Source organism: Anneissia japonica, unplaced genomic scaffold, assembly GCF_011630105.1.
Source record: "Anneissia japonica isolate Jap-2015-1 unplaced genomic scaffold, ASM1163010v1 scaffold287714_len2871179_cov188, whole genome shotgun sequence".
Taxonomy (NCBI): Eukaryota; Metazoa; Echinodermata; class Crinoidea; order Comatulida; family Comatulidae; genus Anneissia; species Anneissia japonica.
The window spans coordinates 1,171,950-1,185,056 of NW_022755542.1; the positions used below are offsets into that span (position 1 = coordinate 1,171,950).

A 13,107-nucleotide genomic window follows, 5' to 3' on the forward strand; every position below is an offset into this window, starting at 1 on the left:
TATATATTTGCCACCTGATGAAGGCCTGTGGCCGAAAACGTTTGTGAATTTTCTGTATTAAATTTGACTATATTTCTGTAATTAAATTTAAATATATATATATATATATATATATATAAATCATCAACAGTTGAATATATATATGTATAATCAAAGAGATGTAAATACAGTGTTCGAAATTATTATATACCTAATTAGCTTGTGTTATTCTTTGTTCTTTGTTTTTGGTTAATAGGATTTTTTTGATGATCAAACTTTTCATTTTATAATGGAAGAGTTTTTAAGAGCACTGGTATTATCATTACCTTTGATAATATTACCATAACGAGATTATCTAATAATTACAGCATTTTTTCTCAACAATATAATTTTGATTTCTTTACAGATTATCTTCATAACAAGCAATAACAAACTAAAATAGTATATTTTTTAAAAAGCTAATAAAAAAAATACAGTATATTTGATAAATCAGTGATTTAACATACCCAACGCCCTTTCATTTTTGAATTTATAGTATATTAAACTATAAGTTTCTTATTTAAATTGATGACTGATATATTCATAAACCTTCACTGGCCCCACTTTACAGAGAATATGCATATTTGTTATCGCCAAGGGCATTGAAAGGTCAACGCCCGTTACCAAAACATGAACGTGACTTGAGTATTACACAACACAAGGATGGTGCAATAATAAACTGTCTCTTCGTGAAGATTCGCCATGTTTTTAAAAATTATTTTGTTAAAATTCTTCAAATCAACATGCAGTAATACTTAAAAATCTGATTATTTACACTTGGTTTTCTCGACTTAAAGAAATGAATTAAATAAAACTTAAATATATCATGGAATTTGCTAACGTTTAGAAATACGTTCTTGTTACTCTTGGATACATGGACGTCGGAGTTAGCTATAAATAAGTCTGTCACATGCTAGCTCGTGACCAATGACGCACCATATCCTGCTTCAAACTGGAAACAACAGGGCGTGATTACGAAACAGATTGCAGAGAATAATAATCATAGTGAGATGAACAATTTTCAAGGACTGTAGTTACTAATTTGACTAAAATTCGGCGAATTTATGAGAATGGTTGAATGAAATATCAGGATTGACACGCTTTTAGTCTTTTCATTTATTAATTTACCTGGTGTATTAGCGCAGACGGAGACAAGTTTATTATGTTTTGATGTAAATTCTCGCAACTATTATGTAATCAATCAAGGCGGTTCGTAGGGACGAGCCCCCAAATGCGAGCAATTTCATTGGTTAATGCAAATTTTATCTCATCAGCATATTTATTGCGATATCTCTGACAGGACCATAACAAATCCTCCTCCAAACAGAAGAATAATTAGTTTGGGGAAATTCCAGTGTTTTGTTGGTTTGAAGCAGAGGAGTTAACCTGTGTATCATTGTTAAATTATCGTTGAATAGTCTGTAAACTGTACAGTTGTTGGGCTTAGGTTTATTGTATTTTGAGACTGGAAATTTACGGATCAGACAGGTAAGAAACTCTGGGGGTTTGCTGTCATCATTCGAGGCCGCGAAGAGGTGGTAATGTTTTCATTTCATCTTTGGCTTAGCTAGACTTAGCCTAAGCCGAGCTGAATGATTTAGTCTTTAGAAACAGTAGTACTGTACATTCTTTCATTATACGATAGTTCAATTTATTGTTGCGTTTGCGTCTGGCAGTTTTTATTTTCGATTATTATAGTTTCTCTGACCTACAAAATCCATTAATTTCTATTTATTAATCATGTGTTTATGTTTAATGTTATGCCTGACTTGATCAGGGAGTTTTTGCTTTGATCATCATGACAATAATGCCTGCCTGGCCTAGCTCATGATGACGGATGGTGATAGGCTAGGTAGGCCTAGCCATAATCGTTTTTGGGCTGTATATCTGTGTGTTTTTTTTTTATCTTTATCTGTTTTGTTGAGAAACAAAACAATATATTATTATGCCTAAGCATAGATTATTTTTAATCCAACTATCCTATGTAATACGTAGTTATCATCGACTAGGCCTATTATAGTAGTGTAGTGTAGTAAGTAGATTGTTGGCATTTTAGCAAAAGGTCAGGAAATATGTTGTTCTGTTTCCAATCACCAGCATGTAATTAACTGTCTGTATTGGTTTTGTGTGTTGTTTATTGTTCGTGTCTTGGACTTAATTAGATTTTATATTATAATTCTTCTAGTAGGAATGGAAGTGGAATTTCCAGGTACCATATGTTTTTGACAGATTGACCTGGTTGTGGCAGAATCTACCCAGCTGGATTATGTTAGCAAAAAACAGTCACACATGCATCATGATATGCTTCCAATGATAATCTGTCCATAAAATCAAAAGAAACCTTTGTTGATCCCTGTGGTAGGTAGAATGTTGCAAGGAGGGGGATGGGGATGGGGACCTAGTCTGCCACATACCTACTATGTAAAACCTGGGTATGCTGGGTTTTCTATGAGAACGGAGGTCCAGGTGGCACTTAGGCGTACAAACTTAACTATGTAGAGAAAACATAAGATTATTTCTTCATCATTCATACATAATAATATTAAGAATAACAAAAATTCATAAAAAAAAATGTGTCTCTTAAATATAAGAGGACCACTTTTATGAAGTACATTTCAAATAGCCAGTCTTAAATCATAACTAGTCTGTACCAGAAGATTACTGAAAATGTACTGTTCTTGAATGAGAATAAAATAAATATTACCCGACAGTAGTCAAAATTTCCAGCAAAGATAACAAGATAAAATTTGATTGATTTTTCAATACCTAATTTGTCTATCCTTCAAATCCTTGTAAAAGTTTTTTAAAAAAATGTTTAAATAGTATTAAATTTTTAAAACTCTTTGGCAAATATCCATGTTTTTCTATCAATGCTTATAGTAGATCCTTTGATGATGTAGGGGAATGTTGTAACAACTAAGATATTTTGTTCGATTACAGGGCTTCCATTTCTGCTTATTAAAGAAATGTCAACTGGAAAAGACTAAAATCTCTTGGAAATCTTGTAATCTCGTAATTTTCATATTGTTCACCACATTTTCCCTGGTCATTTTTAACTACCTTTGCAACTCTCCGAAATTTATTGTAGTATTTTTGATTCCTTCTTTTTTATTCTAATAAATGTTATTGTACAGTACTTGAATATTCATTATTAATATTACTTTGATAACAAATCTGTAGTTCTAGCATTAAAGTAACTCATGTTTACAAATCAAATATATTCTACCATTTACTTTGTCCTGCAGAGAAGGGGATGGGAATGGAGATTTTTTTCTGCAAAGACTTTCTCAACTTGGCACCTCAGCCACATATGGTAATATCTGAGCAGCTGTAAATAATGTCTACCCACCAATACTGTATGATTAATTCCATATGCCTCAATATATGGACTTTATTGAGTCATGGTATTGGAATTTTAATTACTGATGATAGTTCATAATGATACACATAAGGATTATGAAAGTGGTCATGCACTGAAGAGGAAGACAAAAGTTGTTTCTTAATCATCCACACGGTGTTGTAGCTAGACAACTATAAGGATAGATGATAGATATTTTAAGGGTGGGTGGGTGATAACGTTGGTAAACTCTAAATGATAAGACTGGATTTTAAGCATGGAAAAGTGGGTTAGTAAGGTTGTGTGGAGGGCCATGAAATTAGCTTTCAAGACTGGGTGGCCCCGCCCACCATAACTACGTCCCTTCACAACTTTTGATTAATTGATAGCCTATCCGATACAAAAGGTAACTTGTGTGTTGGCTGATACAGTACGGCGTGAGTGCACAGAAGAGATGCCCAGTTGGAGATCTGTTGGTGTACCCCTCCCATCTCACTGGAGATGCTTTGCTAGGTTATTCACTAGTGGAATCAATGTAGATTAGGATTTTCTTCATTTCTTTCTTTTGTTTTTTTCTGGATTCTTGTTCAGATACAAAGTGCTAGTCAGAATTCGTCAATGCAGAATACCCCACCTAGCAACCACCAAATAGGGGATGGTATTACAGTACCCTAATTTTTTTTTATGGTCAGAGAAGTTGTGGTAGACAGGGGCATAGCCTGTCTGACATGTTAAATTCGTGTTCCCTTACTTAAATATTTTCCATTGATATCTCTACTTTGTGAATTTTTATCACAATATAAACTACATGCAGAAATTCATCATGACAAGTAATCAATTTATCATGAACTACAGATAATGCTTTTCTTAATTGCCTGGTAAGCCACCCAGGTAAGTGTAATTAAGCAAGTCAGTCAGGGATCATCTTCAATAACCAAGAGTTTCTAAACTTTGCATCATGTCACAAAAGATGATACAGTATCTAATTTTTTCAACAAAAGAAGCATCACTACATAAATGCACAAAGGCAATTATGGGTTTACTACTTATTTATATACATGGCTTTTTCTGGGGTAATTCCATAATGTGTGCATAATAACTCCAATGCATTAGAACCTCCTGTAGTGTAATAGCGTTATAGAGTAAATTGTCTACAAAATGGCATTTTATTGCACGTCCATAGTTCTTTAATAAGAATATTGTTAACTGGCAATTTAAATGTTTGATTTCTGAAGTTGAACTTTTTGAGAATTTCAAGATTGTTGTTGCATTTTATTTTAAACAAAATGTGTACTGCCATTCTCGTATATGCTCGGAGTGGCAATAGGATTTGGCCGACAGGGGCTACTGCCAGGTACTTAACCCATCAAGTATGGAACGCCAAAAGGGCAACCTTGAACACTTCAACGATTATACAAACAGTACCAACGAATACACAGGCACTCCAATGAATGTACAAGCACTCCAATGAATATGCAAACACTCCAATGAATATAGAAACACTTCATCGAATATAGAAACAATCTAATGTATATAGAAGCAATGAATGCGTAATAATAAGTATATCCAGTACAGATGTGTTGTGTTTTAGTTCAAAAGGTCAAGGCTAGATAATGTTTTTTTTTTATTATAGCACTTCGAATGTGCAAATAATTCATGAATTGCAATGCTTAATCATGCACAGTAATACTTATGTTGGCAGGTTGTTTTCATGTTGAATGTCTTTTTTTTATGAGTATTGTACTGTATGCAGTATCAAAGAGAAGAGATACTATTTGTTTCTAGAATGTATGGTCTATACTATGTACATATTATTTTAAATCGCTTGAATTTTAACATTAAAAACAGTGACAAAACATTTTAATAATTATTAAAGGTATTCAAGATTTAATAATAATAATTCTTGTTGCCTTCATTCAACCTGGATATTTGGGTTCCAGGGACCAGTGGTACTGTAGCTCTTTCCCCCCCCCCCCCAAACATAAAAAAATCATGGATCCACCACTGCTGAATCAACACAGGGCCGCCGAGAGTGGATCAGGGCCACGGGACAGGTGTATGGAGGCCAGCAAAGCCTCTAGATCTTCTATCTGAATGCGATACCGGTACAGTAATTTTTTTTATTCTTAGGCAGCAGCATAGATCGGAATGGATTTCCCTAATTTTATGTCTGACATTCAAATTAATATAGCTGAAGTAACTGCCAGTGATAATTCTGAGAAAAATATCAAGCATTTAAAAAAAACATTCACTTGCTCATCTGAAAGGGTAAAATAAATCTTAACATCCAATAAAACGCTCTAGTGGTCCAATTTAGTTCTTGCTGATGGAACTTTCCAAGGGTTTTAACCAAATATCAAAATGGTATTATTCATGTCTTTTGATGAGAAACATATTTGCTGTTCTATTTTACTTGATCACAGTAATAATATCATAACTGTTGAGTAGAAACTTGTGACTACAGAAACATGCTTGCCTTCCAAATCCAGGGTAATGGGTTCAAATCCTACAATCACCATTTTTTTCCCATGACTACAGTAAAACCGGCTGCTCTCCCAAACCACATAATGAGACTTTATTTAAAGAGAACTCATATTTTTATTCCAACGGGAAGTGATGAGTCATTGCAGTTTGGAATAGGTTTGTAATGCAGTACAGTACCGGTATTATTACAATTTAATTTATGTATACAGAATGCCAGATCAAGAGTTGCTGAATATTATATTTTCTCTCATATTTTTGTTTGCAAAGTGCAGTGCGAGTGGTTATTTTCTGTCTGTTTTCATTTCCTGTACAGTACAAGATTGTACCTTTAGTCACCTAGTAAGGGGAATTAAATAGATCATCGTAAAAATGAATTGTCCATTCTGTAAACGACAACTCTATGTAACGTATCCAGGGGTGCTGTTAATTAAAGCTGTTCAATCTCCTTATACTGTATGCTACGGAACAACCCTCTGTATTCTTCGTTTGAAATATTTAGTGTACTGTTCAATGAAACACAAAAAAATACAAAAAACAATGAGATTGTAGTAATAAGCAGAACCCTCGAATTTGAACAATGGGAATATTTTGTCTTGTATAGTTCTGCTTTCTCCTCTCTTTTAATGAAGGTGGGAAGAAACTCAATAGAACCTCTTGCCATAAGTTTCAAACCTGATGTTTGTGCCGGAGGAATGATGGATGCATCCTTGAGAAGCATTGGTCAGTTTAAAATTTTCATCTCGAATGAGATGCATAGACTTCACATCAATAATGCAGTACCAAATAAATCATTTTAGTATGTTAAGAAGCAGTTGACTAGTTTTTCCATTTTAGGGCAAAGTCAAGGTCAAATGCTTGTCATTGTCAAAAGCGATTCTTAGCAACTGGGACGTGACTTGCAGAATATGTGTTATTGAGGCTGGATTACATTATATTTATAATAATGTTATCAAAAGAACAATGGCTTCTTTCTAAACTTAAGAATAATTTTAGGAAAAATCACAAAGTTAGTGTCTGAAAACAAGATTATGAAAAAATAAAGATCAGAAAGGCCGCATTAATTAAGAATCCATGAGATTTTCTTATGTGACTATAATCTGGGTAATTGAGTTCATTTCTGAGAAACTCAAGACGGAGCTGCTTCTAGAGGCTTTCTTAGGAGCTTATAGTGTATGATTCATGTACTGTATATAGATCTGCAAGCCTACTCTCATCATGTCAATCTTTCATGTGAATATAGCCTATGTCATGTATTTTAATGAGCTTCATTATTAATATTTCTCATCTCTTAAATAATAATAGTCTGCAACATTAATAAGCTATTAATGTATTGTGGTGCTTCTTCTCAAAGCCCTTCATTTGTGTTTATGTATTATTAATTTGTAGTGTTTTCTCAGTTGAAGTATTTTGACCGTAAATTCTCGAATGAGCGCCGCACCGAACATGATTTTTATTTCACTCAGCGCCGCTTTTGAATAAGTGCCATAGCGCTTAAACAAGAGTAAATATTACCCTGTGTATAATGAAACACTGAGAAACGGTTTTAAATACAATGTGTACAGTGTTCACATGAAGAAATAATACAATGAAGATGCAAGTCATATCTTTATAATGTCCCAAGTATAGATAGTCCTGATTGGTCCACAGGAATACGTAAGATTAACAAGCATGGGAGTAAATATTACCCTGTGTATAATGAAACACTTTAAGAAACACCTTGCATTTCAAATACAATGTATATAGCATTCAAATGAAGAAATAATTGAAGACACAAGTCATATCTTTATAATGTCCCAATCATAGATAGTCAGGGTTATTCAGGTCCAACCGCGGGAATATGTGAGATAGGTACCATGGAAATGAGCATGGAAGGCATCATGCCAATATTTTTTAATATTGGCTCTTGAATAAGCAACGCTCTTGAATACGAGGCACCACACCGAAGTGCTGCGGTGCTTTATTCGAGTATCCACGGTACTGGAAAATTTATCAAGATGTAGGGCATTGCAATATGTAACTTTATTTAGGTGGGGCACGGGTTAGGTGGGAATTTTCCCTGTCGGACAGGCCTGACACCTGTTGTTCCCATGCCATGCCAAGGTCGTCAGACTTGAAAAAACATTAGTGTTATTTTGATTGCCAGTCCCTAATATTGTGGTCTAAAAACACAATTTTGGGCCATCAAGCAATAAAAACCTCTCCCCATGAACACCAGGGTTTTATTCCTGGACCCTGAACAAGGTTCTCCTGTCTGACTTGTACCACTGTCCACAAATTTTTTGAGCCACCACTGGAAGTTCTCCTTGCTGTGACCATTCTCAATGTTCTTCCTGTTTCCCTTGCTCTTCCCTCAGTAAATCACTAATTGAATTGGAACAGTTCACAGGTGGAGCCTCACAGTGTTAATATCAAAAAGCTATTTATCAGTTTATCAGTCAATCAAAAGGCCAAATGTACCATCAATGCCAACAAATTCAATCTTAGTAATTTACATGATTACCTGTTTATAGGGCACTAGTAGGCGCATATATGACATTTTATAAGGCCAAATAAAATACTAATAGTCCTACAGTATATAAAATTTCTCTCCATTTTTTACTAAAGAAAAGAATAAGGTCTTTTACTTTCTTGTTTTTTGCTACACAAAGAGAGAATTCAATTATTTTTAAACTGGATGATCATGGATTCAGTCGTATGATTGGATTTCTGCCAGATTTTCCTGGGTGTTTTCCCATTGAAATTAATGTTTTTAAAAAGTATATTTGTGTTAGCCCAAAAATGGGTGTAAGGAACACCCATTTTTTCGGCTATAATATATTTTCATATTCATAGAGTCTGTCTCTTAATTGATGCATTATTTTGCATGCTTCAATGCATCTGTACAAAACACTTTGCCAAGGTCAAAATACTTTACCAGCTGATCAATGTAAACAAAGACAGCTTTGACAGCCATTGTGGGTAGACCGAGGTATTATTAAACTTTCCCAAAAAACAGTGGAATATCTTTGAAAATTTTACTTGACAGTTAATTGTAAGTATGTACAAAGATGTTAATCAGTTAATATCAAAGTGTCAAGTATTTTTTGCTTTATTTTAAATTTAGATATCATGTAGTATTATTACATATATTGTATGAAAACAAATTTCAACTATTAAGAGAAAATATTCGTTTATTGACATTAGGAACAAGTAGACTTTTTTTAGTAGTAGTAGAAAAGTTGAAACATACAATTATTTAACCTTCCTACGTTCGTTAACCGTAATATAAAATAACCATTTTGAGCTTTGATGTGATGTTTTGCCCTACCTGATGTTTATCATACTGAATACTCACTACGTCCCCAAATACCAAATACTGTACTAGCGAATAAATTTGCAAGTGATTTGGGTGGAAATCGTACCTACGACCTCCAGGTAACTAGCGCCTGATGTCTTAACCACTAGACCAGCGACCTTGTGCTTGGTGGCCTAGTGATGTATGGTAAGAATGGCCCCGGAAAAAATGGCCCTGGTAAAAATGGCCCCGGTAATAATGGCCCCAAATGACAGGTAGGTAAAAATGAAAATAATAAAATTCTGTATTAAAACTGATTTTTTTAAAATCATTATATGCATTTTTTTTAACTGAAATAATTTAGTTTTTAAAAAAGAATCTAACATCAAATAAATTGCCATTTACATTTTACTTTTTGCAGGAATTACATATTCAATGATAAAATATTCAAAGATAAAAAAAAGTCATGAATAACACTTTTAATTTTTTTTTTCAACATAAATCATGCATTTATTAATACTAAAATAATTTATTTGTGGCCAATTTCACGGAAGCGGAATCACAATTTTCCAGAAATTCAATCCGGGTATTGGTAAACCCCACAAACAATGAGTTTATATGAACGTCAAATTATTTTTTTTTTTTTAGAAATAGAGAGTTCTACAATCATAATTAAAGGGTTTGGATGGGGTTCGCAGTGTGTTTGAAGGTTTGTGGTGTACTTCCAAGTATTTTTTTCACCAAAAAAAATCAACATTTTAGCCAAAAAAATATTTTCTTATGAATATTTAATTTCTTATTGATATACCAAGTGAGTCGATCAAAATTGAATTGTTTGGTTTTCTACAGTGTGTTTTGGGAGGTTTGTGGAATTTAGAAATAAATCCTACCATAATTACCTTACCCTCATAATTAGACGCCATTTTAATTCTTAGCATAATTGCCATATTTACATATGTATTATTATAGTATCTCAGTTTACATTATTTAGTATAGTTCTAGTTACTGTCTTCAATTTAGTTGGCGGGGAGTAAAAACCAAGCATGCAATTAAATAAGTTGCTTAAATAAATGTAGGCCTATTCCTAATTATTCAGTTTACTTTAAAAACAATATTTGATTAACAAATACTTCTTTGAAGTAACTCTAAGCAGAACATTTATTGCTAAGTTTGTGAGAAAGTAAGCCTCTCCCTTTTCCCATACATGAACTTGTGATTCAAACACACAATTGATCCAATGTATGCATTAACTACTGTTTATTTGCACTGTTTATAACATGTAAAAATTCATTTGAAACTTAACAAAAGTGAATTTTGTGGTTATCTATGAGTTGCATATTTTGGTAGTTGAAGTACTGTATGTATGTCATTCCTCTACTTTGTTAGTGGAATAACGTTTTTAAAACTTACTTCTACTATCAAAAAATGTTATTCAATGGCCATTGTTTTCCAAAAATCTCTCACTACATTATTTTCATCTGTTGTGTAACTGTATTTGTTATTGATTCAATTCTTGCTTTTTACAGCTAGTATTTACATATTTGAAGATTTAAAAAAAAAATATTATTTCTATTACTAAATTTTTTCATTTGGGCCATTTTTACCTAATTGTCAATTGGGGCCATTTTTACTGGGGCCATTTTTACCGGGGCCATTTTTTCCTGGGCCTTTTTTCCGGGGCAATTTTTACCTACATAATTCCCAAGTATTTTTAGTTTACAATGAAATTGAAGGGAATTGAGTGCCTTTGAAATCTTTCTTTAATCCATCTTTATTTCTGTTAAGGGTTACATATGCATTTCAATGAAATATTAAATTTTGTTTATCTATTTTTTATTAAAAACAAATAAATGTTTTTCTCCATCAGGTAAAGATCAAAATTGAAATTCTTATATAAATTATTTACAAAGCTGAAGAAGTGGATAAACAAGTTTACTCTAAGGACATAACGGCCTCTTGTAGGTCTCCGAGAGTTGGTCAGCAATCAGAGAAGGAGAATATCGGGTCCCATGGGGGCTTAGGCGATTCCTCTAGTAAGAAGGATTCCATTAACAAACACAACGAGCCGGTGAGAAAAATCAGCCGCACTCTTCCAAATCCGTACCTACCAGGAACGGAGCGTGCTCTGTGCAATCAGCCAACCAGGCTTGGAACGCTAAGCCGTAAGACTTGCCATAAGACAAGAAGTGAAGATCGTAGAAATGGTGGTGGATTGTCTTTCCATTCATCATTGAATATTCCAAATTCTACTGTAAGTCTAATTTCTAATTTTTTTTCATTCATTTTATTTATTTATTTGACAGAAAGGCCCTATGACTCAGTGAGCCAGAAGTCCCAACATACACCAAAAAACACTAAAAATAATTACGATAAAAATTTGATTAAAATATATAAAATAAAATGTATCAGAAAGTTAAAAATATGTCTATACAGTTTCTGGTGACTACAAAGATACGCTATATAGATTGATTCCCCCCAGAATGCATTGTCATCATCATCATCATTCCCAGCAAGCACAAAACGTTCCTGTAACGTTCGCAAACATTGTGGTTAGTAATGTCACAAAATAACTTTTATACAACATTGCAGGAACTTTCTACTGTAACGTTATGACATGAAATTAGGGGTACAGTAAGTCAAGTACGTATTTTTGGTTCTCCAAAGTAAATTTTTTTTAACACCAAACTGTAATGTTAATTATAACATTCTTATATGTAGGGCCTAATATCGTTAGCTGGATCAACACCACCTTACCTATAATCATCATGATCATAATCATTATCATTCAAAATTATTATTCATCATTGTCTGATAATCATTAAATCTGCTGGCATTGTCATTATTACTGTATTGTTAACATTGCCAGTAGAGGCCTACCTGCAATCGCAATAATTAATGATCTTGAATGTTGTTTTTCATTAGGTGGACTCCGTACATCAAAATGCCATCATGATATAGTGCATAGCATATCATATCATAATAATAAAAATAACAAGAATGATTGATTGTAAGAAAAATAGTAAGAAAAATAATTTTGTATTAAATAATGGGCCTACAATGTGACTTGTGTTGATTCACTACTTTAAAGCAGAGCTGAAGTTATTCAACATAGAAGAATAGCTGTACAGAACCTTAGAATATAAACATGAATTTCAGCCTGACATGACAAACGAGCAATGCCATGAAGTCATGCCTACATTATTTAGGCATTTAATTGTAAAGTACTGAAGTCTAATGATTTTAATATCATGTAGTTTCATGCTCACAATTTACACAGTGACATTTTGTGACACCTTATCTATAAAATATTGCATTATAAAATAATTATTATAATTAATAATAATAATAAATATTATAATTAATATAGTTATTATAATTAATTATTGTTTTATTATAAAATATTACATTATTTTAGCAAGTTCAACAACACTGGTTATTGACTCACTGATGTGTTTACTCAACCTTCAATTACAAGGGAATTAGAGCCATGTAAAAAATACAGTGAACACTACAAACCCTGATAAACATACTGTATACCATTTAATAAAGAGTAAAATGGAAACAATATTCAAGTTAGATGTGACAAAGTTAGTACACCAAGAACTGATATTTTTATTCATTACAATACATTATGTGCACATTATGCGTTACACAGTTTTTAACACATTGTGACCTGATATTAAGTATTAAAATATTCTACACATAGTGACCTTTTTATTATTGCAAACTTATGCCATGTTCATATGGAACGCTGGTTTTGTTTAACCAAAATATATTCAGTATGAACATCCTGGAAAACTTTACTTTTGGTTAAAGTCCAAGCTGTGTGGTTAGTTTTTAGCTGGATATATTGTACTCAGGAAACCGAGACAATTTCTATGAAAACTTCATATGACTTGTTTCAATGTATTATTGTGATTGAATTTGCTTTTTATCATTATGATTTCATACAGTGGCATACCCAGAGAGTGCATGGCACATTCCCCCCCCCCCC

General features: G+C 33.0%; 1 protein-coding gene across 2 annotated transcripts in view; it reads left to right on the top strand.

The window, feature by feature from the left end:
* Positions 1 to 1,005: 1,005 nt before the first annotated feature.
* LOC117123572 (CREB3 regulatory factor-like) overlaps positions 1,006 to 13,107 on the top strand; it is a 27,422-nt gene continuing 15,320 nt past the window's right edge. The window contains exons 1-2 of one of the 2 annotated variants that reach the window (XM_033269552.1): positions 1,006 to 1,506; positions 10,981 to 11,364. The gene's annotated coding sequence lies outside the window, so the exon portion shown is untranslated. Of the gene's footprint in view, positions 1,507 to 8,758; positions 8,871 to 10,980; positions 11,365 to 13,107 lie in introns of those variants that run through there. The other variant, XM_033269553.1, reaches the window with a different exon arrangement.